This window comes from Macrobrachium nipponense, chromosome 14 (genome assembly GCF_015104395.2).
Source record: "Macrobrachium nipponense isolate FS-2020 chromosome 14, ASM1510439v2, whole genome shotgun sequence".
Lineage (NCBI taxonomy): Eukaryota > Metazoa > Arthropoda > Malacostraca > Decapoda > Palaemonidae > Macrobrachium > Macrobrachium nipponense.
The window spans coordinates 98,854,473-98,864,668 of NC_087207.1; the positions used below are offsets into that span (position 1 = coordinate 98,854,473).

Genomic DNA, 10,196 nt, shown 5'->3' on the forward strand with positions numbered 1-10,196 from the left:
GGACATAATAGAAGATGAAAATTATCATCAAATCTGCAAAATTTTTTTAATAACTTAAATCCATCAGGACTGCCTGTGCACAAAATAACATTGAAGAAGTACTGCCCGGTAATGTTGCTTCGGAATTTCGATCCTGCCAATGGACAATGCAATGGAACAAGGTACACCGTTATGGAGCTAAACTCCCACGTCATCGAAGCAGTTATAGCAACGGGCCCTCACACCGGCAAACGTCTGTTCATCCCTCGGATTCCTCTGATGCCTTCGTTTCCGTTCCAGTTACGGCGCAGGCAGTTTCCCATCAATCTGGCCTTCTCATTCACTGCAAACAAGTCGCATGGCCAGACTTTGGATCGTGTTGGTGTGTTTCTGCCGTCACCCATGTTCACGCATGGCCAACTGTGTGTGGCGATGAGCAGAGCAACTGACTCTGCCAACTTGAAATTATGTTGTGGTTTCAAAAACAAAAAACAGAATGTTCCAAATATAACAAGAGCAGCGAGAGCAGAGTAACAATAACTTTAATGTCAATATTGGATAAAGAAACTTTAAAATTAAAAAATATTAGATTCTTTATTTATATTGAATAAATATTAAATATGGCAAAGCAATGGAACTCTGATGGCTGAAGTGGAATCCTCAATCACTAGTGACTGCCTGTGGTAGAACCCACTCAACTCTTGCCTGTTTTTGAAAACTATGGATTCTGCAAACCACGAACAAATTTCCATTAAAAACCTAACTTAACATTTATCTAAAGTCCCTTAATAAGCAATAATGAATGGTATACAATATATAAATATCAAATGCAAATATGCCAATATCACATTACATATAACTGAATTAGGTACCTAAATAAATTTGCCAAGACCAGGAAGATGACTGAAGCCGATGATACTAGGCTACCTTCCAGCAAGCACAAGTAACCTAGCCTAGTAACAAATTAAAAAATTAGGCTCACTAAAATTCTAAGTTATGCAATATTAAATTAAATATGAAAAAACACTCAGGAAAAAAAATCGATTTAAGCAAATCTGAACACCCACTAGGCTATCCTATGCACAAAACAAAGATTTGGAATTAATCTAGAAATAGCCCTAGTAATTTTATAATTAGCATACAATCCATAGAAAATTTATAATTAGGGCTAAAGACTTGGATGATTAATATTCATTTCAAATATTATAACCCCCTAACCAAAGTTGAACCATATGCCACAAAATCATAGGAAACTTACTGGGTTGGTAGGCCATATCCTTAAAATCCCAAAGCAAATCGAAGAGCAGCAGAATATCCCATTGTTGAGAAGTATGTATTCGGAAATCTTGATATTGCACTCTTCATGGTAGCACTCGTGGTAGGCAATTGCAGGAGAGGTGGCCTTAAATTAAAGTGCTACTCCATCTTCATAGCACTTCTTCACTAGAAGAAAACATTATCCAATATGGCTGATCTGCTTCCTCACTCTTCTCTAATTACCAGTAGGTGAAAATTTTTTCCCAAGGATGATGGAATCAGGAACTGCAAATATTAAAATACAGCCAGCAGAGCCATCTATGGACTGAGCATATTATCCTTGAAACTCCCAGTATTTCTTTTTGATTTTGCTTTGTATGGCAAAAGGGGGTTTCAAGGATAAAACAAATATGAACTTAGATATATATATATATACACAATTTTATAAATTTTCTACAGAATTAGAATATAAAATAATTCTTCAACATGTGGATAAACTGATAATATTGTGTACAAAGAGGTTCTGTAGTAGGTATGTATAAAAATTGCCCTTATTTTAATATTGCTGGACAAATAGTACATATAAATTTTTCACTTCTGCACCCGTATTTTATCACCCATCGTAGATGGGTAAGTTTGCTAGTATATGAAAATATATTAATTCCGAGGTAGAGCGATTTAGATATTAAAGGACATTTGTAGCTCGATGTATGTATATGAATCACGGTAATGTGATACATACACGTCATATAATATATTACGTGTTTAGACAAGGGTGACAAATTTTTATATGTATCCAGTATGTATGCACACACACACACACACACATCAGGTTCTTCAAACTCTAAAACAAATCGGGACTGGAAAAACTGGATGGAACTAAACAAACAAAACAAAAAGTACCTTTAACTAATTTATTACAGTTACTCGATATATTTATATTCTTTTTTTCGTCTTTTCATTAATTTTTGGGGGAACATTTTTGTGAGGTTCATGATAATACGTTGTATATGCCTCCTTGTTTTTCCAAAATGTATTGTTTTCTGGATTAATCATCTGTTGACCACGTGTGTATCCTCCAAGGTGTGGCAGCCTAAAAATTCGCTTATCCTGCCTTCAAGCTTTTCCTCGTTTCTGTAGAGTGAAATCGACCTTATTGCTAATCTTGTAATGTCAGTTTGGATATTAAGCCTACTTTGACTATGTTTTTCCTCTGTAAGATCAGTTGTGCCTGAGTAAAGGGTCGTACTAGACGGAAAGTGCTTGGCTATATCGCTTTTCATTTTTTTCCTTTTTGGCAAAAACCTTTATATATATATATATATATATATATATAATATATATATATATATATATATATATATAATACATATAAGAATTTCTTTATATATATATATACATACAGAACATATAAATAATATATATATAAATATATATATTAGTATATATATATATAATATATATATATATATATATATATATATATATATATACACGATATATGATTTTGCTATTTACATAGGCATTACATCAGTTTCATTATCACAAACTAAGCAGACGAGGAACAGGAACCGAACTAAAAGGGAAAAATCACAAGAAATTGAAAAATGCAAAAAGGAACAGATGTTGACAAAAACTCTGATCAAGAGGTCAACAAATATGGATTTTTCAAATTAGGAAATATTCGCAAATTCCCGTGAATTAAAAAGGTTTAGAAACTATCTACAAAGTTTAAATCAACCAATGACCTCAACCTACACTTGGAGAAAGTCCAACATTCCGTGAGGATTTTCTATGACATTTTCCATTCCCCAACGAGGACACAGAAGAAGCGACTTACACCTCAGAGACACGTCAGGGCTAAAATGCCATCAGCTGAAGGATGAAAAGACGAAGATGAACCTGCAAATGCATCCATTTGCATTCAGGTTTCAATGGAAACCACCAACGAGTTCTCAGGCTTCAGCTTAAATGCCGACTTTCTTCTTTCCGCGTCCCTCCCGGTAAATGCCCGTGAAGATTGATTTCAGATGGTGTCAGTGTTCGTTACGGAGATCAGGGCAGAAGGGCGTTTATGAATTTGCAAATGGTTCGGACATCTGATGTGAATAAAGAATTGATATCCGTTTTAAGTGATGAGTCAAAAATGCGCCGAAGTTTCTTCGGCTCAGTCTAGTTTTCTGTACAGCGTATAATCAAGGCCACCGAAAATAGATCAGATCTATCTTTCGGTGGTCTCGTTATAATCGTTATAATGGTGTATGAGCTGCGGCCCATAAAACTCTCAGGTGGCAGTGGTGGCCTGTGTTTTTGCGTTGCAAGAAGCACGAGTATGGCTAACTGTATCCTTGAAAAAAAAAACAAAAAAACTACTGGGGTGGCTACAAGGCTTCAATTTAGTATATTTGATGATTGTTGGGTGTATTATCAATATACCAATTTGCAGCTCTCTAGCCTCAGTAGTTATTAAGATCTGAGGACGGAAAGAAAAAGTGCGGACTGAAGGACCAAAAAACCAATTAAATAGTGTTATTTTACAAATACCTAAAAAGTAAACAACCTTCAGATGACCAGAATAAAAGAAAATCTTTTGGTGTGTTCTTTGAGGTATTGGTGGAAGAGATTCTCAATTAGCGATGTTTTCAATCCACAATATCTATTTTTGAAAGCAATTCTGCGGAGAATTTCAGTGACGTCTGCCGAGTCCCCATGGCTGATTTCCTGTCACTTCGTTTGCCATGAAAGCAAAACTATACTTTCTGATATAAACTTTGATTGTTTACATTTTCAATTAGCCAGCATTGCCTTTTGAAAAGTTTACATTCCACACATTCACATGTATTGAACCTTACGGTATTGAAATTATTTAGCTTGGGTACAGCAACATTAATTTCGCCGAGCCGTTTAGAAAATGAAAGTCGGAATTGGGGATTGATACATCCACGACACTAAAGCCTGATAGTATATCAAATTCCGCAATAATAATGGGTATCATAACGTAGTATCTTCACGAAATTAATCAATAACCCAATAGGTGAAGTTACTAAAGACAAAGAATGCTTCTCTTATTGTTTGTCATCAATTTCTGAATATTCAAATCCCTCTTGATTTTCTTCCATTGCATCGATCGTTCTGTATTTATTCTGTTCGAAGAGAGAGAGAGAGAGAGAGAGAGAGAGAGAGAGAGAGAGAGAGAGAGAGAGAGAGAGAGAGAGAGAGAGAGAGAGAGTTCATTCTCTCTATAGACAGATACATTGTCCTTATGCAGATTTGCAACGTCGTTGATTTTCAGGTTCCTTTACAAATGCTATCATTAGATCGCAATGAAATGGAGATCCTGCAAAATCCCGCTGAAGCCCAGCGTCCGGCTTTCAGTTCAACGAAGAATAATGAGAGAGAGAGTCGTTTCCTGACCGGGGTTAACAGAGAGCAAATATCAAGGGACTTATTATTATTAACAGAATTATTATCATTATTAAAATAGTTTTAAGGTAATTATTGTTGTTATATTATTAAAGTTATCCTATTATTAAAACAGCTTTACCAAACCACTGAGCTGATCATTCATTAAATTACAATTTTTCAAACATTTTACAATTGGATTAATCGCAAACGTTGAAGCTAGAAATAGAAATAAAGGAAATTATATAACATTCATGTTAATAAAGACATTCCTTCGGTTGGAAAGGTACATCCACAATGATATGTCAGTTTGATTTTGTTATTTACACTTTGCTTTTGTTATTACACTGTGTGTAATTATAGTCAGATTGACACAGAGGACCGTGCACGTCATCGAAAGCTTTCTGCTTTGTATTTTAGATAAAAAAAATCAAACAGACATATAAAAAAATCTGCTTTGTATTTTAAACAACAAAATCAAACAGACGTATTATTGTGGATTTACTTTTCCATTTCATTGACTCATGTGATTATGAGTTTTCTTGGGATTCCTTCAGTTCCTCTAACTGATTTTTTCTCTTCACTGGAGCTCTAGTTGGAGGAGTATAATGCGCAGCTCTTAGAGAAAAAGTAGAGCTTTCAGAAAATGGTTCAACCTCTGAGAAGAAAAAAAAAAAAAGATATTGGTGTTGTGAGACGAAGAAAGGATTTACAGAAAGTCGGATCGCTAATATCTCTTCTCATCAAACAATCTTTTCTCAAGGATGTTGCCCGATCCTTCCCTTTAGGATCAAGAATCGTGTCATGTCCCTTCAATTTTACTGATGTCATTTGTCCAACCGTTTAATTATTATTTTTAGATATCTTTACCACCTTCCCCCTCAATAGGACACCAAATGGTGCTAGTGGTGTGACTCGAACGGCGTCGTTTGTAACTGTTTAAGGACATTTTTATTTGTTCAGGTGGTAGGTTTATATTTACATTCACTCGAGAAATATATACTCATACGAGGTTTCTCATATGCATACATACGTATATACATAACATAATATATATATATATATATATATATATATATATATATATATATATATATATATATATATATATATATATATATTCAGTCTGGAACTTATTAATCAGGACTTTTCTTCATTACTTCCCTCATAAAAAAAATAAAGATGCCGATCTTAAGCATCGAAATGAGGATTCAGTTTCCCACCGATATATATTGCTCACTTTGCGTAAAGTTCAGGCGAGATTCAACTATGTTGGAAAGTAGAGTTGCTTCTCCTTTCTCGTTTCTTGGCGTTTGTCCGTGTGTTAATCAACAGTTTTTAGCAGATGCTCGTATGTCTGCTGACATGGGTGCTTGACTGAAACATGTCCTTCGTTCTTCTTTTGAGCTGTCTCTTGTTTCCATTCCTTTCGAAGTGGCGAGAATTATTAATGTCCTCTTCAGACTTCAGAGCGCATAAAGTATGCAAACTTGTTTCAACATATATAACTTTTCTTTATAGCTATTCTCTCTTTCTCATTGTTTACATCTCCTCGAACTTCACTTTTAATTGCAATGCTGTTTTGAGAAGGCTGGTCTTCGTCTTAATTCTATATGACTCTTTATGTAAACAAGTATATAATAACTTATTTTTCATATGCATGCTTATAGGAACCTTTGCAAGAGAGTTAGATAAAGTCGTTCAACTCAGGACTTTTTTCTCACTTAATTTGAAAACCTATTGGCAGTAAGTAGCAGATTCAATTATGACCAACGCTGGTCGCTCCTCTTGTGCAGAGAGAAGCTGCTGCATAACGCACAGCAAAATGTATCTGCAATGAATATGCCCAAGTACTGGAGCCGAAAACGTTTTCTGCAATGAATATCCACCAGTACAGCAAAGAAGGTTTCTGCCAAAATGTTTTCTGCAATGAAAAGTACTGCAAAGGGTTTTCTGCAATGGATATGCACCAGTACTGCAAATAATGTTTCTGCAATGAACATATGCACAAGTACTGCAAAAGGTTTCTGGCAATGGAACTAAGCACCAGTACTCCAAAAAGGTTTCTTTGTTATGAATTATGGACCAGTATTACAAAATGTACCGCAAAATGTTTCTGCAATGAATATGCCCAAGTACCACAAAACTTTTTTGCAATGAATATACCACAGTAATGCAAAATCTTTCTGTAATGGATATGCCACAGTGTGCAAAAGGTTTCTGGAATGAATATGTCCCAGTACTGCAAAATATATATGCAATGAACATGCCTCAGTGTTGCAAAAGGTTTCTGGAATGAATATGCCCCAGTGCTACAAATTATTTCTGCAATAAATATGTCCAGTGCTGCAAAATATTTCTGCAATGAATATGTCCTGTGCTGCAAAATATTTCTGCAATGAATATGCCCAGTGCTGTAAAACATTTATTTTCTGGAAGAAATATACAACAACAGGTGACTCGAATAAATATGCACCAAGTAGTGCAAAATATTTCTGCAATGAACTTGCCCCAGTACTGCCAAATTTACATTCAATGAATATGAAACAGTACTGGATGTGGTTGCATTATTCAAGGCCTCCCACCCCCAACCCCGCCTCGCCCGCACCCTCTCTCTCTCTCTCTCTCTCTCTCTCTCTCTCTCTCTCTCTCTCTCTCTCTCTCTCTCTTTGTACTGATATTCAGAACTTTAAATATTGAAAACTACACCCTCTTATTATTCACTGACCCTGCACCTAACCTTGAAGGTATATTTACCGGAAATTTTGACACAATGTATTTCTAATCAAGGTGACATCAAACATACTAAAGACATCGTTTGAAAGTAACCGCCAGTTCGCGTGTGTGTGTGTTTGGCTATGTGAAAGAGAAAAAAAAGGGAAATCATAAAATCGATGCCTGAGGTCAGGCCATAGACATGAAATTCTTCTTCGTGGCTCCGTTTTTGATGACCAGTTGAAATCACAAGTGAGAAGAGACGGATCCCCGCATCATAAAAACAAAGGATGATGGCAAACCGTTAACAGGTAAGAAAAAATGCAATATTTCCCTTCCGATATTGCATTGCCACCCTCCTCTCCCTGTCGAAGCTGAGTTTAACAATTTATTTTGTAGAGAAAGCTTCGAAAAATGCTTTTAAAACAAAATCCCATACGGTTTTTATCGGTAGATTCTCGGGCTATTTTCACCCCTAGAGCATTGAGAATACCCCATTAAGGAATTTTCCTTGATAAGCGTTTCACTTTGTATATAAATCTGACGTAAAAAAACTGTTCAATTTCAAAAACTGGAACTGAAATAAACGGCGATGTAAAATGTACGGGGATCAGTTGCTTATCTCCGATCTCTGACTGATCTCTTACTTGGTAGAAATTCGCCGTTTACGATTTTAACTATGCTACGCTGATTTTATATGTTTATTTTGTTGAGTCAATTAAGGGAATAAAAAAGCGTTATAATTCAAGACTGATATGCGTACTGTGTCCTCTGTCTGTTTTTTCTAATGAATAAAATAACATATAGAAATGACAATTATGAAAATGATCCTTTGTACCTTCAATACCAGTGGAAATCTGAAACATTCATAAACATTGACGGTAAATGAGACTTAAAAGCGTTCTCCCGTTATCATGACTCCTGCTTCCTTGCCTTTTCCCTCTCTCTCAAGACCAGAGCTATGTAGAACATTACGTTGTCTTTCCCGCAACTCTAACTTAATAAAAGAGAAACAATCGAAATGACGTGTAAGACCTCAGCTCCATTTAGACAATACTTTGTCTGTCTCGCAACTCTAAAAAAAAAAAAGAAAAAAAAAAGAACGAAACGCTCTTTATTCCCCCAAATGTTTGCTTTCAGAATGAAAACTGAGCTTTCTGTACAGCGTACAACGCTGTATGAAACTCTCAGCCACTGTCCATGAAGCTTGTTAGCCACGGCCCGGTGGTGGCCTTTTGTTGTTGGCACCGCACGTCATGGCTAACTTTAGCCTTAAATAAAATAGAAACTACTGAGGCTAATAGACTGCCATTTAGTGTGTTTGAAGATTCGAGGGTGGATGATCCACCATACCAATTTGCAGCCGTCTACCTCAGTAGTTTCTAAGATCTGAGGGCCGGGGGAAAGAGTGCAGAGGGACAGACAAATAGCCATCTCAATAGTTTTTTGGTACAGAAAACTAAAAATAACGTGAATGAAGTGTCCGAACTAATCCTGGTTGTGCGATGGTTTTAAAAGAGACGGAATATTAAGGCCCTCCAGTGTCTAATCGTGATTTGATAATATTAAGTATTTTGAATGTGTATTGATCGTTCATGGTTGTTACTGGTCTCAGTGAATCTCGGGTTGCGACTTCAGTTGACCTCATTGCACATGATTCACTACATAGGTCAACTTGGGAACATTATTTAGTAGAGACAAAGACAACCTCCTCTGCGATCCAGGTCAAACCAGGCACCTTAAGCAGACAGTCGGGTGCATTTTCCATCATGAGAGAGAGAGAGAGAGAGAGAGAGAGAGAGAGAGAGAGAGAGAGAGTTGAATCCCATTACCGATTCAGTATTCAGTCAAGAGACATGAATTGAAATATTACTCAGCAGCACAGAATTCCCATCCATGAGATATAATGTTACTATAATACTGAAAACGTCAACAAACAACAAGAATTTGTCCATTTTCCTAACGAAACTGTCTACCATTTTAGTTTTCTGTAAAGAAAACTATTGAGATGGCTTTGTCCGTCCGTCCGCACTTTTTTCTATCGGCACTTTTTCTTTCCGTCCTCAGATTTTAAAAAAAACTGCTGAGGCTAGAGAGTTGCAAATTGGTATGTTGATCATCCACCCTCCAATCATTAAATATAAGAAATTGCAGCCCTCTAACACCGGTAGTTTTGTTTTTATTTAAGGTTAAATCTATACATAATCGTGCTGCTGGCAACTATATAGGGCAGGCCACCACCAAGCCATGGTTAGTTTCATGGCCACCGGCTCATACAGCATTATAACAAAACCACTTCGGTGGCTTTGCTTATACGCTGTACAGACAACTCGATTTCGCCGAAGAAAACGGATCATTTTATACTTTACAAATATATATATAATATATATATATATTATATATATATTATAATATATATATATTATATAAACTCATGGAATATAAAAGAATTATCCGACTGGCCCTTTTTTTTTTTTTTTTTTTTTGTGAAATACCTTTTAAGTCTTAACCAAATCACTGTCGTCAGTTTCGTGAAGCATCTATCTTATCTTTGTATTTAACAATTCCACTCCAGTGCTTTAAAAGATGCTCCAGTACAACATCGTCCTGGAGGGAACCGGGAACGGAATATTTAAGATTCCATAATTCCGGAACGTACTGCAGCAGCGGTAGTGGGAGACCACTTTCTATAGTAACTATAGGATGCCACCCACATTAGCTTGCTTGCAATAACTACAAGGAATAGCACAATTTGCTGTTCATTACTATTCATAATAAGATTCCCACGTCTGGTTGAAGATGGAGCTATGAAGACTTATTACGGTTGTCAAGGGTGAAAGTGG

At 36.1% G+C, this 10,196-nt stretch overlaps 1 long non-coding RNA gene across 1 annotated transcript; it reads right to left on the reverse strand.

Moving 5' to 3' along the window:
* Nucleotides 1–476: 476 nt before the first annotated feature.
* On the reverse strand, nucleotides 477–1,704 carry LOC135226345 (uncharacterized). The gene is made up of 3 exons (XR_010317210.1): nucleotides 1,238–1,704; nucleotides 852–932; nucleotides 477–706 (listed from the first exon to the last, which is right to left on the reverse strand). It is a non-coding gene; the product is annotated as an uncharacterized LOC135226345 (long non-coding RNA).
* Between the last annotated feature and the right edge of the window lie 8,492 nt (nucleotides 1,705–10,196).